Source organism: Leopardus geoffroyi, chromosome D1 (genome assembly GCF_018350155.1).
Source record: "Leopardus geoffroyi isolate Oge1 chromosome D1, O.geoffroyi_Oge1_pat1.0, whole genome shotgun sequence".
In the NCBI taxonomy this organism is placed as follows: domain Eukaryota; kingdom Metazoa; phylum Chordata; class Mammalia; order Carnivora; family Felidae; genus Leopardus; species Leopardus geoffroyi.
The window spans coordinates 72,865,337-72,886,373 of NC_059329.1; the positions used below are offsets into that span (position 1 = coordinate 72,865,337).

General features: G+C 34.6%; 1 protein-coding gene and 1 long non-coding RNA gene across 19 annotated transcripts in view; one reads left to right on the forward strand and one right to left on the reverse strand.

Moving 5' to 3' along the window:
* SOX6 (SRY-box transcription factor 6) overlaps positions 1 to 21,037 on the reverse strand; it is a 619,662-nt gene that overhangs the window by 452,193 nt on the left and 146,432 nt on the right. The window lies entirely within an intron of this gene.
* On the forward strand, positions 6,526 to 8,592 carry LOC123601426. The gene is made up of 2 exons (XR_006714107.1): positions 6,526 to 7,005; positions 8,222 to 8,592. It is a non-coding gene; the product is annotated as an uncharacterized LOC123601426 (long non-coding RNA).

Consider the following 21,037-nt stretch of genomic DNA (forward strand, 5'->3'; position numbering starts at 1 on the left):
TAATACTATCGTGAGTATCGTGGTAGGGATGGGAAGAGGGACTACAATAAATAAACAAGCCCTGCCATTTCTTACTAATCTGATCTTGGGCAAGTCACTTCACTTTTCTAAGCTTCAGTGTCCTCAACTCTAAAATGGAAACAATAAGAACTACCTAAGACTATTTTGAAAAATAGGTTAAATAATCAGCACATAAATATTAGCTCTCTGAGCTCTGGCCTCATCAGCAATCTTCCAGTTACTGGAACACAACATGCACCCTCCCACCACAGAACCTTTGTATACACTCTTTCTTTTGCCTAAAATATTTTACTCCCCTCCCCGACCCTAGCCCTTTTATTTTACCATTGTCTATTATCCTTTCACATCTCAGATTTTAGGGAAGACTTACCTAATTAGGTCAATTTTCATTATATTTGTTCAGAATGACATACAATTACTGTTTATTTAGTTGTTCATTCACTCACTTGTTCATTTGTTCATCCAAGACCCATCACCTTTTCCCAGATTACTGCAAAAACCCCTTTCCTAAGTAGTCTCCTTGATATAACCTACTAACTCAGCAGCCAGAGTTAAAGTGGAAGTCAGATTGTGATACTTTTCAGCTGAGAGCCCTTCAATGGTTTCCCATTTCCTCAAGGTAAAAGCCAAAGCCCTTGCAGTAGCTTAAATCCAGCAAATCCTCTTCATTCACACCATAGAGCTACACTGGCCTTCTTACTACTATTCCTCAAACTCATCAAGTTCACTCCTATATATCTAGATACTAGTTCCCTCTTCCTAGAATGCTCTTCCCCCAATATCTGCATGATTTGCTCCTTCACTTCTTTCTGATCGCAACTCAAATATCAACTTATGCATCAGGACTTAATGTATTTTATACAATAAAATAACCAACTCCCCACCTCAGCCCTCCCTACCTCCTTTCTCCTGCTTGATGTTTCTTCACAGCACTTATCACCTTCTGACATACTATATTTTACTTGCTTATTTGTTATTTTTGAGTATCTTCCCCCTACCACTAGAATATAAACTTAATGAGAGCAGGGATTTTGTTTTATTCACTGTTGTATTGCCATTGTCTCAAACAATACTTGGCACACTATATCTAAGATGATAATTTCCATTAAAAAATGAGCCAGACTTATTTCCAAAATAAACAATTTATACAGCTGGAAAATTTTTAAAATAAAAGTTCAAGTTATTTCATAATAACTAGGCAAAACCTCAATGTCCTTTGGGTATTTCAGTCCACACTAAAGAAGATACAGGGTTAAGAAATGCAAATATTCAAATTTATAAACTAGATGAAGAAAAAATGAGGAAGAGAAAAATGGAACAGGAAATTATAAGAAAGAAAAAAGGATGCACGCGTTTAACAACTAAAAAGCATATTAAAGTTGTCACTGATAGCTTAAATTTTTTAAATTTCTAGTGTTACACTATGATTCAGATTTCATGAGAAGTATTCATCATAGATAACTTTCCCAGTTGCTTATAGTCTACTGAGTTATATAAGACATTACAATCATTTTTACATTTTATCTATTGAAAGTACTAACAGTTCCATCCAGTTAGACATTATCAAACATTTCCTACATTCTAATAACCATGAAGTTCTCTATAGAAAATAAGGTGTGGGATCAGAAAGAGAAAAAAAAATAAAACCGTATTATATTCAGAAACAAGGAAATAGAGCTGTTTAGGGGTTTTCCCCAAAAGTTCCCTTAGCAAACCAATTACAAAAAAATCTTAATAATTACACTTTCTCTGTGTTCAACTGGCATTCATTTCATACAAGTTTCATGTCACTTCTTTCACTTTCCATCTCTCCACCCCTCCCAAGTCACAAATATAGTTAACCTCAGTTGATTGATAGAGGTGAATAACTATATTTAATTAGCACTACTTCATTTATGACAAATATCTGTACCTCACTCAGTGACTTAGGAACAATGATAAGACATCAGCACCTTTTAAAAAGCTCTTTAAGAGAGTTCAGAACTCATTATTAATTCAAAAGCATAAGTTGATGGACATTTAGGCTCTTTCCATAATTTGGCTATTGTTGAGAGTGCTGCTATAAACATTGGGGTACAAGTGCCCCTATGTATCAGTACTCCTGTATCCCTTGGGTAAATTCCTAGCAGTGCTATTGCTGGGTCATAGGGTAGGTCTACTTTTAATTTTTTGAGGAACCTCCACACTGTTTTCCAGAGTGGCTACACCAATTTGCATTCCCACCAACAGTGCAACAGGGTTCCCGTTTCTCCACATCCTCTCCAGCATCTATAGTCTCCTGATTTGTTCATTTTGGCCACTCTGACTGGAGTGAGGTGATATCTGAGTGTGGTTTTGATTTGTATTTCCCTGATGAGGAGCGAGTGGAAGAGAGCCAAAGCATAAGAGACTCTTAAAAACTGAGAACAAACTGAGGGTTGATGGGGGGTGGGAGGGAGGGGAGGGTGGGTGATGGGTATTGAGGAGGGCACCTTTTGGAATGAGCACTGGGTGTGGTATGGAAACCAATTTGACAACAAACTTCATATATTGAAAAAAAATGAAAGAGAATAAAAAAAACAAAAAAACAAAAGCATATACCAAGTTAATTATAGTCAAAAGTAGATTTGTGAATTTTTCTCTCTTTAAGCCACAGGATTCAAAAGCAATTTATAAATGACACTGAAAGAATGTATGAATTGGCTGTTTACATTTTGTTACTCTGGAAGTTTTAAATTTAAAACAAATAAATTTTAAAGGTCATTTTTCAATATCAGAGTTATTTTAGATGCACTCAGTGATACAAGTTGCCTTAATCAGAAATCCAATTTTACATTTGTCTTGTTAAATTCTTAGCTTTTTACCAAATTATTTTTCTAGGACAATGGTTCCCAAATCTATAGAATTTGTTTAAATGAAGATTCCCGGGCTTCAAGATATCCTATTCAACAGGTTGGGGTGGAGGCATCAAGAATCTGCATTTTTAACAAACACTCAAATCCATTTAGTCATACAGTTAGTTAATCCAGTTAGGGGTGCTCAAATTATACTTAAAGAAATGCTGATCTATAAAGCCATGGTGGTAGCTATTTTCTACTGATTCTTAACCAATTAGTCTTCTCCCATGGATTCTGGAGCCCAGTATATTTCATTTTGCACCCAGGATTTAAATACTAAAACTGCTTATTCAGTATGTATTCTGTGAGAGTCTGCTCTACAGCCAGCAATCCTCTAATGCTACAATATAATAGCATAATAATATAAATCTTATAAGACTATCTAGTTTTTACTCTAAGATTCAAAAATGACATGTCAAGCCTTTAAAAAGAAAATTATTTTCTCACTGTGGAAAACTTGAGCCAGATTGAATTGCCAAATCTAGACTAATCAAAACTTTCAGACCATCAGCATTAGTTTCCCTTAAAATAACTAACAGAAGTGATATTTTTGCTCTTTTCCACCCTAATAATATTAACAGTAGGTAATAATAGTTCTTTTCATTAACAAAAAAGCATCCACTCTTTTTTTCCCATTCTCTTTGCCCTATTGAAGAAAAAGGCCCTTGAAGACATTTTTAAAAGGAGTAAACACTAATTATATGTACTGAAATATAAGTTATAACATGGAACAACAATATAATTATGAATATATAATATGTAAGACATTGCGCAAGAAGGTTTTGGTACAGGGATGAACTCTGGAACTTATAGTCAATTAAAAAATTTTATTGGGTCAGCCCGATTTGGAACATGACCTATAAAACTAATATCAACTTTCATTTATCAGCCAGTGGGTCATCCACTGGCTACCACTAGCTATATTTTGGGTCTTTGATATATCAGTCTTACAAATAATATCTATTTAGTTTAACTACTTTATACTTGCTTTGGTTTTGGTTTTGGTTTTGGTTTTGGTTTTTTAATTTTTGGTTTCCTTCTATGTGCTCTTTACCTCATCTCCTAACCTTAGGAGACTTGAGGAAGGTCATTTTGCTTAACCAAGTTAGTAAATTCATGTTGCTTATTCCCTGTTTGGAGTGAGCACCAAATAATTGAGCACTAGAAGCAGGATGAGGAATGTTGAACTTGTGTAACTGTAATAGAATATTATATGAAAAGGATAAAGTATAGTTTTTAAGCTACTAAATGTCCCTTTGCAGAATACCATTTAATATGCTTCAATGTTCAATAGCAAACTAAAAGTGATCTAGACTTAAAATTTAACTAAAATTCTAGATCCCAGTACATTTCAATTTATATCCATGCTTTAAATATTGAAATCATTTATTCAATATGTATCTTGAGAGCCTCCTATACAGCTGGCAATCCTCTAATATTATAACGTTTATAAGACTATCTGCTTCAGGATTCAAAAATGACATGTAGCTCCCAATCATGTACAGGTTGGTTCAAACTCCTGAATATTACACAAAGTCCTTCAAATTTTCATCCTATCTCTTTTTCCTGTCTTGGGGCCCACCACCTCCTCAAAAAAAGTATTAATGGTTTCATAATTTATTTGATGCTTTCCATTTTCCAGGGACTATTGCCAGGCAATGTGTATAGTAACATTATAAATAAATATTATTCGATATATTTTTAAGGAGAAAAACTGTGGATCAGCATTTTACCCATGATCACAAAAGCAGTATAAGATGAAGTCAGGATTCAAATTCTGGTCTGAGCACGCTCCAAAGTACATGCTGTTAATCATTAAGATTAAGTACATCCCCTTCATACTCCTTCATTCCATCCACAAAAAATTACATCATAAGTCTCCACATATGCCATGAACTTCCATGCCTCTATGCTTTTGCCCATGGTTTTTGTGCTTCTGGGTGTGTCCTTTTTAAATCCTTCCTCCATACCTCATGATGATTCAACATTCAAAAATAGTTATTAAAATACTTATTCTGTGCCTGGCATTGTTCTAGGCACAAGAGATAGAATAATAGAGCAAAGGAGCAAGAGCCATTGTGGGGCTTACTTTTTTTGAACTCCTATTCCCCTATCAATACTGGACTCAAAGTCACTGCTTTATTCAAAATTTTCCTTACATATCTTCTTTTAAATTAATTTCTTCTTCTGTTAGCTTACAGCACTTTATAAAAACCTTCATCATTGGATAGTATACTGTACTATAATTATGTACCTATCTTATCTCCCCCTCTAACCCATAAGCTCTTTGACATAAAGAAACCTGTCCTGTTTAGATTTGCATCCTCAGCCTTTAGCAGAATACTTGGTTCATAAGCAAATGCTCAAGAAATGTTTTGTGAGTGAGCAAATAGAAAACTTGAGATGCCATCTCTATGGTCTGTATAAGTTAAACATTTTAATCACTTGAGAGAAAATACTATAATTTAATTTATAAAATCATTCACAGAAAAAATGGTAATCACAAATATTTAAAGATATATTTATATCTTGGATTTTTTAGCATTCAGGTTTATATTACATGTTATATTACATGTTAAACAATAACAATCTAATTTCAAATAAGCTGCCATAAGTATATAATTACTATACAGCCTCACTGTTCAATATGTAAGATAGATAATAGTATTCATCACAGTTAACTTAGTTATTATTAATTGATGACTCATCTGCACAGCTGATGTAATTGCAAGATTATTTCTTCAATGTTCTATTGCAATAGGAAACAAAATAAGTATTGATTAAAAATAAAGACATGGTTAGAACTAGCATGTATTATGCTAAGCAAAGTAAGTCAAGCAGAGAAAGACAAATATATAATTGCACTCATATATGGAATTTAAGAAACACAACAGATGAATAAATATAGGGGAAGGGAAAATAAGATAAAAACAGAGAGAGAGGCAAACCATAAGAGACTCTTAAATACAGAGAACAAACTAGGGGTTGCTGGAGAGGAGGTGGGGGGGGGATGGGCTAAATGGGGGATGGGCATTAAGAAGGGCACTTGTTGGGATGAGGACTGGGTGTTATATGTAAGTAATGAATCACTGATTTCTACTCCTGACACAAATACTACACTGTATATTGGGGTACCTGGGTGGCTCAGTTGGTTGAGCATCTGACTTCGGCTCAGGTCGTGATCTCACAGCTAGTGAGTTCGAGCCCACATCGGGCTCTGTGCTGACAGCTGGGAGCCTGGAGCCCGCTTCGGATTCTGTGTCTCCCTCTCTCTCTGCCCCAACCCACTCGCATTCTGTCTCTGTCTCTCTCAAAAATAAACATTAACAGGGGCGCCTGGGTGGCGCAGTCGGTTAAGCGTCCGACTTCAGCCAGGTCACGATCTCGCGGTCCGTGAGTTCGAGCCCCGCGTCGGGCTCTGGGCTGATGGCTCAGAGCCTGGAGCCTGTTTCCGATTCTGTGTCTCCCTCTCTCTCTGCCCCTCCCCCGTTCATGCTGTGTCTCTCTCTGTCCCAAAAATAAATAAACGTTGAAAAAAAAAAAAAATTAAAAAAAAAAAAATAAAAAAAAAAATAAACATTAACAAAAAAATTTTTTTTAAATACTACACTGTATATTAATTAAGTTCAATTTAAATAAATAAACTTAACAATTTTTAACAGAATAAAAAATAAAAGACATGAATAGTAATAATTGTGCAGAATACAAATTATTTGCATATGAATATTGATTTTTGTTAAAAATCACATGACTTTAAATGTAATCAAATCTAATTTCTTCTGAAGAGGGTTATGGTTTCATGAACTGAGAAGTTAACCTTAGAATATACTTTATACTTATTTTTAATTGCTTGATTTTATATATTTTGCAAATTCCAAATTATCTTTAAATTGCCTTTGTATAACGATGTACTTATATACATAAAACTCCAACTTATAGGCTAACAGCCAAAGCATGAAATATGTATGCAAGTTTCCCCTTAAGAATATGAACTATGTAATAATACAGTTTACTTGTAGGATCATAGAATTTTAGATCTAGAAGGGCCCAAATAGAACATCTTTTTCAACACTTTCATTTTAAAGATGAAGAAATGTGGTGTTGAAAGGTGAGCTAATTAACATTTTGATTAGCTTTTTAAGTTTTCAGTGAGTCCCTCTCCCCAGAAAAACAGTCGTTCAAAACATTTGTAATTGTTCTTCTCTCCCCCCATCTCAATAATACAGCTCAGTTGACAGACTATTTCAAGATCTGTTGATCATTCAGCTTATTACTAAACTAAACAAGTCAAAGATACACAATAAGAAAGAGAACCATAAAATATTTAAAATAACTAGGAAAACAGGAGTTTAATAAGCAACTTTGGGGTCTTCAAAATAACCACCAAGCATATCAAATTAGAATATGCTATTCTCTTACTTTTTTCTTTTTTTTTTTTAATTTTACCATTCTCCAGTTTTAAGGCTTCAATTAGCCAATCATTCACACTTATTTTACTGTACACTTAATATATGCAAGACACTTAGCTAGACATCACAGATGACCAAAATTATCTAAGACATGACCCTGGTCCTTAAATTACTTGCAGTAGCTGACCCTAATCCACCTTTCCAAGTCTTGCCACCATTCATATCCTGTTGTTAGCTTCTAGTCAGATTATAATCTCCTGGAGGGCAGGGACAATTTATACTTCTCTGTAAACCCAGAAATGCTCCCCATCTTTTACATTCCAATGCACACAGAAAAATTGCTAAGATTTGTATGTCATGCTGAAGGAAACTCTCAAGGATGCTAGTGGCTAGAAGTGCTTGTTCTGACCAGCCATCCTGAACTCTACTTGGCACCATTAAAGCTGGAAGGATCCATATCTTGGAACATTTATAATCCAAAGAACAAACTTTGCACAGCACACCAGCTGTGTCCCATAGTCTCTATCATCGTTCTAGACCACGGTAGGTACTCAACAAATATTTCTTGAGTTAAGATAATAGTACATGGAATGCACTGCTGACATTAGAAGATGAAGTGAGCAAAGTAAGCGCCAGACCTCAACTTGAAATAGCATTACAAATTTTAGATTCATATACTAAAAATTCCAAGTTACCCACATCCTATTTGCAGAACTAATGAACAAATAACACTCCAGTTGGGAGGAGATGCTTAAAAAGTAGCTCAGAGCTGTACTGAGTTTAAAGACAAAGTAATCCATAAACATCTATAGTTATGGAATGGCTTGCTTCCCCCCATCCCCCGCAAAAAAAAGATATGTTGAAGTCCTAACACCCAGTACCTCAGAATGCAACTTTATTTGAACATAATTGCAGATAAAATCAGCCAAATGAAGATGAGGCCATATTGGAATACAGTGGGCTCTTAATCTAATCTGACTACAGTTGTTATAAGTAGACAGCCATGCGAAGACACAGAGACACAGGGAGAACATCACGGAACGTCAAAAGGCAGAGAATGGAGTTACACAGCTATAAACCAAGAAATGCCAACCACTGCCATCAAGCTTCCAAAAGCTAGGAAGAAAGAAGGAAAATTTCATAGGGAAAGTAGCCACTACCAACACCTTGATTTTGGACTTCTATCCTCCAGAACTGCAAGAGAATAATTTCCTGTTGATTTAAGCCATTTCACTTGTGGTATTGTGTTACAGCAGCCCTAGGAAAGAATAATCTATCAAAAATGTCTTTGAGCAAAACTATTTCAAGAAGTAGGGACAAAAATTTTTTTTCTTCCTTTTCTCTCTCTTCTTTTAGCTTTCTTCCTCCCTTCTCTTTCTCTTTTCATGTTTCCTCCTGTTTATAAAAACAATTGTATTCTCCCTATTCTAAAATTTTAAAAAAGCCTTCTCTCAGTGGTCTCTGTAACATTAAGGGACTGTCCCCATTCACTTGCTCCTTAAGCTACCAAGCTCCTTTGGAAAGTATTCTACTGTTTTGTCACTACTTCCGGATCATCATTTTCACACCACAGTGCTCTGTCTTCTAGCTTCTGACTTCACCAATAAGCTCCTATTGACAAATCCTCATTTTCCAAAATTCTCAGCATTATTTGATACTGTTGGTCACTCCCTTCTTATTGAAATTCTCTTCTCTTTTCACTTCTGTGACATAAAAATTTTCCTAGTTATTATTCTTTGATTAGTATTATATTGTTCTTTCACTGTCTCCCTTTCCCTCCCCTTCTTAGGATACCATATGTATAATTCCATGGTTGTAATTATCGCTCCTTTACAGATAATTTCCAAATCTACATCTCTAGCCCAGACTTCTCTTCTAGTTGCACTTCCACACAGTATAATTTTGTGGTTAAGAGCACAGCATCGGATAGATCTAATTTTAAGCCCCAGCTCTGTCATCTACCAATTTTGAAACTTTAGGCCTCTCAGTTCTCTTATCTGTAAAATAAGGTTGACAGTAATAACAGCTGTTTTATTAGGTTGTTAGAAGGATTACATGAGAATGCCATTTGTTTGTTTGTTTGTTTGTTTGTTTTTAGAGAGCAAGAGAGACCATGAGCAGGGGAGAGGGGCAGAGGGAGAGAGAGAATCCCAAGCAGGCTCCACACTTAGCACAGAGTCTGACCCTGGACTCAATCCCAGTGATGCTGGGATCATGACCTGGGCTGAAATCAAAAGTCCAAGGCTCACCCAACCGGCCCACACAAGCAACCCAAAAATGCCTTCTAAGTAGTGATGTATTCTATTCTTCTTCCATAGGAAGTTTTTCAGTAAATATCACTTTGCTGTCATTTTAACTATTTGACATGTCCACATATTGGTCCAACTAGCACCTCAAATTTAATACGTAGGATATCACCACACCTTGTCCTACCCCCAAAATTATTATCCTTTCATAGCGTCTTACCTTCTCTATGGACCAAGCATAAAATCCAATTGAGACTATGAACTCATTTAAGAATGTAAGGACTTATAAATTCTCCCCTGAACTATTTTGAAGTATAAAATAAAATTATTAATCTTATTCAACCCAGTATTATAGTCATTATGTTTTCCCATATCCCAACCCCCACTAGATTGTAAACTTCATTAGAGCAGAAACATCTTATATACTGTGTAGAATCTAAAAGAGAACCTTTTAACACATGCTCAAAGACTATCTACTTAGACAAACTGAGATTGAAGCTCTTAAAAGTATCTAAGCTCACAAATTAGGTTTAAAGATCAGCTAGTCTAATTTCTTCCTCACCTTCTCAAGTAAGCCTCATAATCTCATTCATAATAATAAAAAGAGTCAACAAATATTGGTTGAAATTCAAAACTCCCAGCACTCTACCCCACACACACCACCAAAAAACAAACAAACAAACAAACCAAAAAACCCAGTAACAACTAATATTCATGTGACAGGCACTGTTCTAAGCATAGGTTGATAGGTTAAAATATTCATTCCCCCACCTGTTAACTATACAGTTGTAGGCAAGTTACTTAACCTCTCTGTGCTTATTTCCCTCACCAACAAAATAAAATGTTTTTTTATTTATGAGTATATTCATAAACTATGGTAACTAACTTGAAGAGTTATTTTTGGTTTTACATGAGACATGCACATAAAGCATATGCTTAATAAATGTTATTTGTTTTTATTGGTGTAAAAATATAAACATATGTGACTATAGAGAAAATCCTGTTCTAAACTATAGTAATCAGTAAACAAAATTGAATGAGCTTGCAAAATGAATGAAAATGCTTTATGAAACACACTGATATAAAAGGAAAGTATCAATGAGTTTAATGGAAGAAGATCAATCAAGTATGGGCCTTTTAGAAGTATGCAAGTGTTTATTTGTGTGTGTATGTATACATATATACACATATATATGCAAAATAATTAATAAACAGTCCCCAATTTATCTATTTAAATAAAATTTAACATATGCATCAACTTTTCTTTGATTCTAATAGGGAGTATTTAGAAATAAGTTTAATATATTTTTCTGGATATTAAAATTATTGTAAAAGATTTTTTTTAATTAAAATGACTAAAAACTGAGCCTAAGTGATTTTTTAAAAGAAAGAATTTCAAAATTGGGGACTATTTACCTCTTTTAATTTATTTTGCTGAAACCACTGATTGCAGCATCCTGATGGAAGCATATAAAAATGTTTTTAGGGGCGCCTGGGTGGCTCAGTCAGTCAAGTGTCTCACTCTGGATTTCAGCTCAGATCAGGATCTCATGGTTCATGTGTTCAGACCCCATGTCAGGCTCTGTGCTGACAGTGTGGAGCCTGCTTAGGATTCTCTCCCTCCCTCTCTCTCTGCCCCTCCCCTGCTGTCTCTCTCTCTCTATGTCTCTCCCTCTCTCTCTCAAAAAGAAGAAAAAGAAATGTTTGCAGTCTCCTTCCTAGAAAGAGAATGGAACTAGGTGCATGCATCATTGCACATATGAGCAGCTTAGTTTAGCCTATTCAACAACTCTTTATGGATCTTTTATTTTGAAAATGTTAAGAATTGGGGGGATTCTTTTTTAAAATTTTTATTTAAATTCCAATTAGTTAACGTACAGTGTAATATTAGTTTCAGGTGTAAAATATAGTAATTCTACACTTCTTTACATCACCCAGTGCTCATCACAAGTGCACTCCTTAATCCCCATCACCTACTTAACTCATCCCCAAACCCACCTCCCCTCTTGTAACTATTAGTTCGCTCTCTCTACTTAAGGGTCTGTTTCAAAAAGAGAGAGGGAGACAGAGAGAGAAAGAGAGTCTGTTGCTTGATTTGCCAAGAATTGAGCTGATTCTCTAACCCTCAATTCTTTCTTTCAGTCACTTCAATTTAAATGATGTATCTGGCTCTAAAAATGATCTGGTCTAGTAGGGACAGGATCTGGCCTAGCCTCAGTCTCTGTTCTTTGGTGCTAATTCCTCCATAATTTCAGTAGGGAAAAAAAGGAAAAGTAAAAGAGAAGAGCCAGATGGGCCATAGATTTCCCTTCCTATCTTAGAGAACAAAGAAGTCTATGATAGGAAATCTTCAGCAACTTGTATAGTCTGTAGACTAGGATGGGACAACCTGACTCCCTCTTTACTTCTCAATACCTTCTGCCATATCCTACCCTTACAGAGAGCCACAGAAATAACCTTACCCTGATAAGAACAGTAGAGAGGGACATGTACTTGAATGGGAAGAAGCATGTTGCTATGTTCTTTTGCCTAACCCAGAAGTTCAAGACCGCCTAGAGACGCCAATAAAGAAATCTTTTCTACTCCGTTTCCAGCCAAAAGAAGCTAATTTTTTCCATTAATCTAGTATATGGGAAAGCTAAGACAGAGAAGTCTTAAATATGTTCCCTCCTGTCCATAATCTAAATCTGACAATAGCCCCCAGTAGACTGATGGTGAGAATAAAATTTTATCTAGCAGCTGAATAGTCAACAGGAAAAAATATGGTATTAATTAATTAATACTAATGCCATTTATTAGAACAATTACTTATTACCATTAACATTTCTCCTATTTAAGTTAAAATTGAAAGGGAATATAATATATAGATACAAAAACAGATAAACAGAGAACCTTGACTGCAGCCACTCTGAACACAATTCTACTTCTTTTATTTAAGCTTAATTGTATTTCCATCCTCTATTTTAAGTAGAATCTCACGCATTCCCTTGTCTTCTTAATTAGAACAATAAATGACCAATATGTAATGGCATTTATCAACTGCTCACTGAAACAAAGGAACCGTATCAGGGCTGACACAAATGATTGCCCTGATTAGAGAAGTGTATAATAGATAATTTTACAATGAAGATTACATATAAATGACCAAGAATCAGGAGGTTATTTTTGTTATTCCTCTAAAAAATACTACAAAACCTATGAAAGAATCCAAATGGCCCAAGTGAGTAAGTCATGTACTTCATATATGGCCAATAATGCTAATAAATGACTTTAACCCTTTATCTCCCAAGGCATATCTACATTCTTCTAAGCAGAGTTCAGAACATGAGATTATTATTCCATAAATTTTATTCGCAAACTGACTTTTCATAGTCTCATTCCCTGTATAATAAATTGGATTTTCACCACTAAAATGTACAGCAGGGCAGCAGAGTGTATAGTAGTCTTTTCACAGCAAGATTGTCCCAATAATTCCTACACTATGTAATTTCAGTTAAAGCTGCTAAGCATAGACTATAATTAAGTTAACATTCAAGACTTTACTACATTTCTCTATAAAGTATAAATACAATTTGGCACACAACTGGTATTTCTGAAGTGTGTGGATTCTCTGTCATTAATACAATTGAAACATCCATTGCACACTCTGAGTTCTATACATAGACACCAAACACTGAAGTAAACAGGAAATATTATGCTAACATGACTATAGTATTGATGAATAAAAAAACATAACCCCAAGGCTAAGCTGCCAAATAAGTAGTGAATTAATTTCTGTAAAGTACTCCAGTATTACAAAGGTGTGTTGAAAGGTGTCTGCTCATGTTTCAAATTAAACGCACTGCTGGTCAGCATTAGCACCTCAGCTTTGAACACCAGCCATTTGCCTATAACACTTCAGGGGCTAGGAAAAACGGATTTGCCGTTCACACTGGAATAATTAGAACATGTCAGGAAGAATTAATTTCCTCATTTTTCAAAAGGATACACAGAAATTACCATGTTATTATATGACAGGGTCCCTTGGAGAATTATATTAAATTTAATTTCTAGCGCAGCCCACACAACAAATTAAAGTCATAAATAAGATGGAAAGAAGCGGGACGCAGAGCATATGTTTATGGCAATGAGTGAAGCCAAGGGACCAGAAACAACTATCTTCATTTCATTTTATTTAAATCAGCCAGACACTGTGTATCTGAATGACAGCACTTGTTAATGGTGCTGAGATTATAGGCTCCTTAATTTTAGAAAACAGAAGCAGTCAGTCAGTGTCTGAAATAGTACATTTCCTACAATGCAAAAATTAGTATAAATTTACTTCCCTTTCAAGTCCATTCCTTTTTGCCCTGCAGCAAGTTTCACAAAGTTAAACTTATTTTTGATAATATTGTTTCTCTATTTGTCTTCTCTTTGGGCAATTTTCTTGGGTCAAAAAAAATGAGAAAAGTAAAATAGAAGAGTCACCAGGATAAGTGAAATTTTCAAACACAGTGTTTGTCCAAAATACAATCTTCCTGCTCCATCCTGTAAATACATCTACCAGTTCAGAGCTGCAAGACAAAATTCTTTCATTAAATTTAATACAAAATGTTTTTCTTATACTGCTTATCAAATTGGAGTGAAACTGCTAAAGATATTGTTCAATCACCCTAAAACCACTAGACTTTTTAGTATTCATTAAGCCCTAATATGTGTATGGAACAGAAAAGATTATAGAGGCCACTGATAATACAGCCTCGACTCATATCCAGAAACCTCTCCACTTCCTTCTCTTCCTACTTGAATCGCTCCTCAAGTATCACCTCTTTCCCTTCCATTTCAGCCAGCCGTGGGCAATCAGGAAAGGGTTCTTACTCATGGTCATATCATCTACACTGACATCAGCTCAAGCCCAGCATAGAAACATTAATAAAACTTTAATAAATATGTTGTAAAATATTAATGATATTATTGATTCCTTCCCTTCTCCTTGTATATATGTACACTTTTATTTGCTATTTAAGTTATGGGTAAAATAACCAGACTGGAAGCAATGACTCTCTTAATTTTTTCCTACATACTATAAAAACACTCAAGGTGTCCTATAGAAATTAACGTTCTTTCATTGAGAAGTCAAAACCTTCTCCAACTTTAAGGCTACATTCTAGACCTACCAACAATCCAAATGCTTCAAACACCAATTATCAAAACAAGTTATACTATGTTAATGACTCATTAAAAATGTCCTATGAATGCATAATTATATTGTCTTTTAACATGAAATATCCTCATTCTATACCAAGTGCAAAAGAAAAGAAACTTTAAGGAGTAATGTTTAGAAAACTGAAATTAGTAAAATAAAAGCAATGAAAAATCTGCCGTGAAAGAGAATCATTGGTAAATTAGCTAACTTTTTTCTCCTTCCAATACAGATTTAACCTCCATGTATTAACCTACAGATTCTATATCATAAATGTTAAGATTACTCACAGCCCCAGAAACATGCTGGCATTTTATCATGCTTAATAACTGAAGACATTCTTAAGGTGAAAAAGGAGTTTGTACACTTTAAGAAATGACTGTCGTGAAACTGAGCACTCCCTTGGGTGCAACAAACTTTAAATAATTTGTGAATCAATTAACTGGCGACTCTCTTCATAACACAGATTTCACACTCCCAGGTCACTGCATTATCAGCCTGATACGAATCATAACATTTTGGAGAAAAGTTCATAATTGAAATCATTAATTAATTTAACAGGACTTTTAGTTATGCATTGCATTAAACAGCTGTAAAGGAGCAGAGATTAATTAGTTGTTTCTCTGACAATTTTCACTGCTGCTATTACTTGGTGGAAAACTTTTCAACTTGTAAAACACATCATGCTCTCTATAATCTGGTAGTGACCTATTGAAGCAATTTAAAGTTGAAGGAACTCTAATTTCTTTAAAATGAAGTCTGAAACCTCTGAGGTGTTTCTCTGGAAGAAAAAAAAAATAAATGAAAAATAACAAACATTGTAAAGCCTGACATTCTCTTTATGTGAAAATGAAACCTGCGTCTGGAATAAAGTCTTAAAAGTATATATTGTATGTACGGAGTTCGCAGAAATGAGGAAACCAAAGCTATATACCCAGCTAACATTTCTCTGTAGCTAGCAAGATGAGAGGCATTCACATATTTTGTATATTCTACTTTTTCTCTTAGAAATAGAAATAAAAGCTATTAACCATAAATAAACTGTATTTGTGTTAGCACCCAGTGTCTTTACTTCTTAGAATTTAGAACCATTTGACTGACCTGTAAGCTGTCTAGCAAATCTATTGGCTGACAAAGTATAAGTAAGTTCAAAAAGCAACTCAAAAAGGACCATTTTAAGGAAAAGTGACTAACAACTCTTTCAATACATTATTTCAAACTCCTTCCTTATGTTGTCACTCTCTGCACAACTTCATCATTTTAGTCTCTTACATAACAGCTTAATATCTTGTTTGCTATAGTAAAGGCACAAAAAGGTGTATCATGGAGATTCTAATAAAATGGGTAATTTCCTAGAAAATTCCACATCTTACTGAAATTAATTCGTTGAAATTAAACATTTTTCAGGTTCATATCAGGAAATAATCAATTGCACCACCAAAAACTCTCAAGTGTATTTCTTCAGCCCAATTCCTTTCCCCATCCCCTCTGCTCCACATGTGGCAATGATATTGAATTATTACAATTCTCAAAATATACCAGGCCTTTTTAATCTCTAGGTGCTTTTTACAAGTGCTATTCCCTGGACTTAGAACATTCTCTCTATCTTCACATCCTCTCTAAGTAATTCCTTATAACTCCTTTAAGAAGCAGATCTAATGTTAACCTACTCAATGAAGCCTTCCCCAAAATTCTCCCTGGAAAATTTCAAATTCTATGTATCTTATTTCATTCATATCTCAATCCTAAGGCTAATATGTTGTTATATTTTCTCTCTACCTGTCTCTCCATTAGATTTTTAAGATACTTAAAGGCTGGCTCTAATATGCTATTCACACTTAAGTCTCAAACATGTCTATCTGGAACAAATTAAGCCCTCAGTAAATATCCGTTGAATTAAAAGAAAAAGAATAAATAAATGAATATGCACGTATTTATTTCCACATTTCATTTTAATAATATTTATTAAGCATCTGCTATAAATCAACCATGGTATTAGGTGCTTGACAAAATCTCCACAAATTTTTAAAATAAAAAATAAAGATACTTCCTCTACCTTTTTACCTTACCTATTTTTTAAACATTTGACCTAACCTATTTTTTTTTTTTAGATCTTATTTAAAAATTTGTCATTATTGAGGCGCCTGGGTGGCTCAGTCGGTTAAGTGTCCGACTTCGGCTCAGGTCACAATCTCGCGGTCTGTGAGTTCTCGCCCCGCGTCAGGCTCTGTGCTGACAGCTCGGAGGCTGGAGCCTGCTTCGGATTCTGTGTCTCCCTCTCTCTCTGCCCCTCCCCCGCTCATGCTCTGTCTCTCTCTGTCAAAAATAAACATTAAAAAAGAATAAAAATAAATTAAAAATGTAAATAAATAAAAATAAAAATTTGTCACTGTTATCTACTGAAACTTGGAATGAAAAAGTAAGAAGTAGAAACTGAAATTAATGTCATTTTAGGATATCTTTTGTCATCAAAACCCCTTTGGATCAAAAGATCCCTTTCCCGGGAGGCAAATTATATGAGCATGTTAAAAATAGTTTATGCTTGTGGTTCTACCAAGGCTCCCCTATCTAGCCAATATACATGAAAGTAAATGAAAACAAGAAGTGTTTTCTCACTTGAGCAGAAGTATGAATCATTGTCTTTTCTGAGATATCATGTTATAAAGTCAAAGTTAATTACAGTGCTATTTCCTCTTTTAGATGCATTATTTCTAATAGTTTACTGTGGAGGTGAGGCAAATAGTAATTATTTATGTCTCGTTATTAGTATTTTCTCACATATCTTCATATCTCATTTATTTCTCATTCCAACGCACTATAATGGCAAGGATAAGTTGGCATTTTCTATAAGTGTTGTCTTTTAAATAAGTATCTGTGACAATTTTGCTTTTAATAAAGTTGTTTCCTGATTCCAAATAACTTCTTTATCTAAATGTAATTGTCATTTCAGCGCTCTTGTACAAATTAAATGAGGTAACACATGTAGGTTTTCAATAAATGGTAATTCTCTTTGCTCCTCCTTATCCCAAAACACATAGGACCCAAAGAACACATCCTAAAGCAGGTTGTCATTATGGAATCATTCTGACATTGTGTGCAAAACCGGCCTCCATTCTGCAGATATTTAATGGATTGCTAAATAAAAGACTAAAGAGAGAGAAAAGTGAGGTATCTGTTTTTGTTATAAATTGTTGAATGGACAAACATTGAAATCAAGAGTGATAAAGAGTAGGGATTAGGTTTCCTAAGTAGATTATAGATTGCTGGTAATGTGTCTACTTTCTCTCAGCCAATTCCTCTTTGTGACCAAGGAGGCTGGCCAAGGTTAGATTTAAAGCCCAAAGTGTAGAACAAAACAAAGTTAACTTCCACATAAGAATCAATTAATAATATTTGCTGTATTTGCCCCATCATAAAAATTCAATTATTTTGGTTACCTTTAAGAGATACTAGAACCAATGGTGGTATGGGGAGGTTTCATCTTGAGAGCAGTACATGATCCTAAGATGCAGAAGAATCTTGAATCAAGAATAGAATCTGTATCTAAAAATGTATAAGCTTGGATTCTACTTAAAGATTCACATTAAAATAGAAAAATAAGATAACACCAGAGTAACATTAGATCTATTAGTTTATACTCAATAAACCAGGGAAACTGTAACTTATATAATCCACCAACTCTATAGATTCTTTCCCAACTTACAGTGAATTACTGCTCTCCTTTACCTCCCATTTTATTGAAATATAGATACACTTTCTTTCTTATCTCACTCTACCAACACACTAAAAAAATTGCCCTATGTTTTGAATATTTGTGTATTTTCCCAACATAATTGCAGCCATGCATGTGAGTGTTTTTACATGCTTATTCATAAACCAAATCTGTCTACCCACAGCAATATTTGACAGTTTCATCAACATATCTCTGTCATGTACCTATTATTGATCATGTACTTATTACACTCTACCATCACGGAAAGTACTCCTTTCTTACCTTCCTCTGGACTTCAAAGCACGTTTTTGTAGTATCTTTTTTTTTAAGTGTTTATTTCTTTATTTTGAGAGAGAGAGGGTGTTCAAGTGGGGTAGAAGCAAAGAGACGGGGAGAAAGAATATCCGAAGCAGGCTCCACACTGTCAGTGCAGAGTCCGATGCAGTGTTCGATCCCAGGAACCGCTGAGATCATGACCTGAGCTGAAATCAAGAGTCAGACACTTAACCGATTGAGCCATCCAGGCACCCTTGTAGTATCTTTACTTATTCGACTTCATCTTATTCCACTTTGTCTGAGTACCCTTGAAGAGGCTGGTTTTAGAATTCTGACCTTGAGTTCTGTGAGGTTTATAGATCTAGCACTCCTGCCTCCTTTTAAATTCTCCACTAGATAGCATCACATAGCAATTACATACTGCACAAGTCCATCCCCTTGTATAAAAAAATGCATTTACAAAGGCTCATTTATAGTTAGTGTAGCAGAAGTATCTGAGTTAGTGCTAATTTCTAGTGTGGAATCTTTGGTTTTTCTCCTAAATGGCCATACAAAGACCATAGACACATCCCAAGAAGATACAAAGTAGAAGGCAATATTTCAACATTTTCCAGAATTGGACAATAGATTTCTTTTTAAAATATGTGTTTGCTTTATGGGAGAAAGAACAGAATGCAAGAAGACAAAAAGGATAGGGGCCCTAGGTGGTTCAGTCAGTTAAGGGACTGACTCTTAATTTAGGTTCAAGTCATGATCTCATGGTCGTGAGATACAGCCCCGTGCTGGGGCTCTGCATTAGGCATGGAGCCTGCTAAGATTCCCTCTCTCCCTCTCCCTCTGCCCCTCTCTCCCAAGTGAGCTCTCTCTCTCTCTTTCTAAGAAAGAAAGAAAGAAAGAAAGAAAGAAAGAAAGAAAGAAAGAAAGAAAGAATAATTAAGAAAGGATGTTATCTTTCTATATCACCATTTTAATAAACACAATGTCCATTTCTGCCTTACTTAGAAGATAAAAGAATTATCTTTCTAATAAGAGAATGAAGGTTAAAATATAGATTACAAGGATTGCACATAAAAATGCAAAATGAAAGAAGAGGCAGAGAGGATGAGAAGATAGAGGGGAGGAGGGGGGGGAGGGACAGGAAAGAACAGTCATAAAAGAGGAGAGGAAAGATACAGAAAGGGGAAAAGAGAGAAGTTATTGTGTATTAAACTTAAGAATGTGACAGAGGTTGGGGACAGAAATAAAAGAGGTCATAAAAACCAACTGTATCCCTTATTATTTTCTTTCTAAAATATTTCCGCTTTTCCAGAAAAAGATGGGAAAAATGAGGTAAGTGAATTACCTTCACAAATAATCACTTTTCTTTGACCTAATTAGTTTCATGGAGCCGATAGCTCCACACCTTACTTAAGAATTTTAGTGGTCACATTTCTGCATAGTCCAAGTGATCCCAAACAATTTCTCCAATGTATTACACATATAAACAAGTTTTCTTCAAAACCAGGCATGATAGTCATTTTTTCCTCCGTTTTTCTCTTCAACAAATATAGTTATTATAGAAAACGAAAGGAAAATTCCACTCTTCATTCATGTTTGAGTTCCTCTGACTCACTAAAATATCCTGGCCTGTAGCATAAGATGTAATCCATGTATATCTATTTCTTCTTTCCTTAAAAAGAAAAATTTTATAAGACTTAATTATACAAGAGCTAAATAAAGCAGCAAGTTTTTCTATCCATGGCTCTAGAGAGGGTTTTCTTTCTTCTTTTCTTTTCCTATTTTTCTTTAGAGAATGAAAATTATTTTATCAAAAACTTTCAATTTACATTACTAAAAATATGTGGCATTCATCATCATAAGTCTGTTTTTCTTTCCTTTATGATATAGACTGTACAATTTTTTGAAGCCAAAATTAAGAAGTTATTAGAGTTAAGAGAAAGAGCATGGTCATTGAGTCAAACAATCTTCAATTTGTAAATTTATCATTTATTGTGTTACTCTTGGAAAAGTTGATTATACTACTCTGATCCTCAATTTGATCAATTATAAAAATGAGTATAAGAATAGTTTCTATATCATAGGGTAGTTATGAAGCTTAAATGAGAAAATTCTCATGACAAATAAATAGAAAGCATTTAACACAAAATTTGGCACAACTAATTCTTAATACATGGTGTTATTAATAGATCATATGCCACTATTGAGATATAAAATTTATCTTCCTAATGAAATTAGTGTCCTTTGGAGGGTACTTAGTTCTTTAAAAACAATGGTATATCAAAGAATATGAAGATCAAATCTTTAAAAAAAAAAAA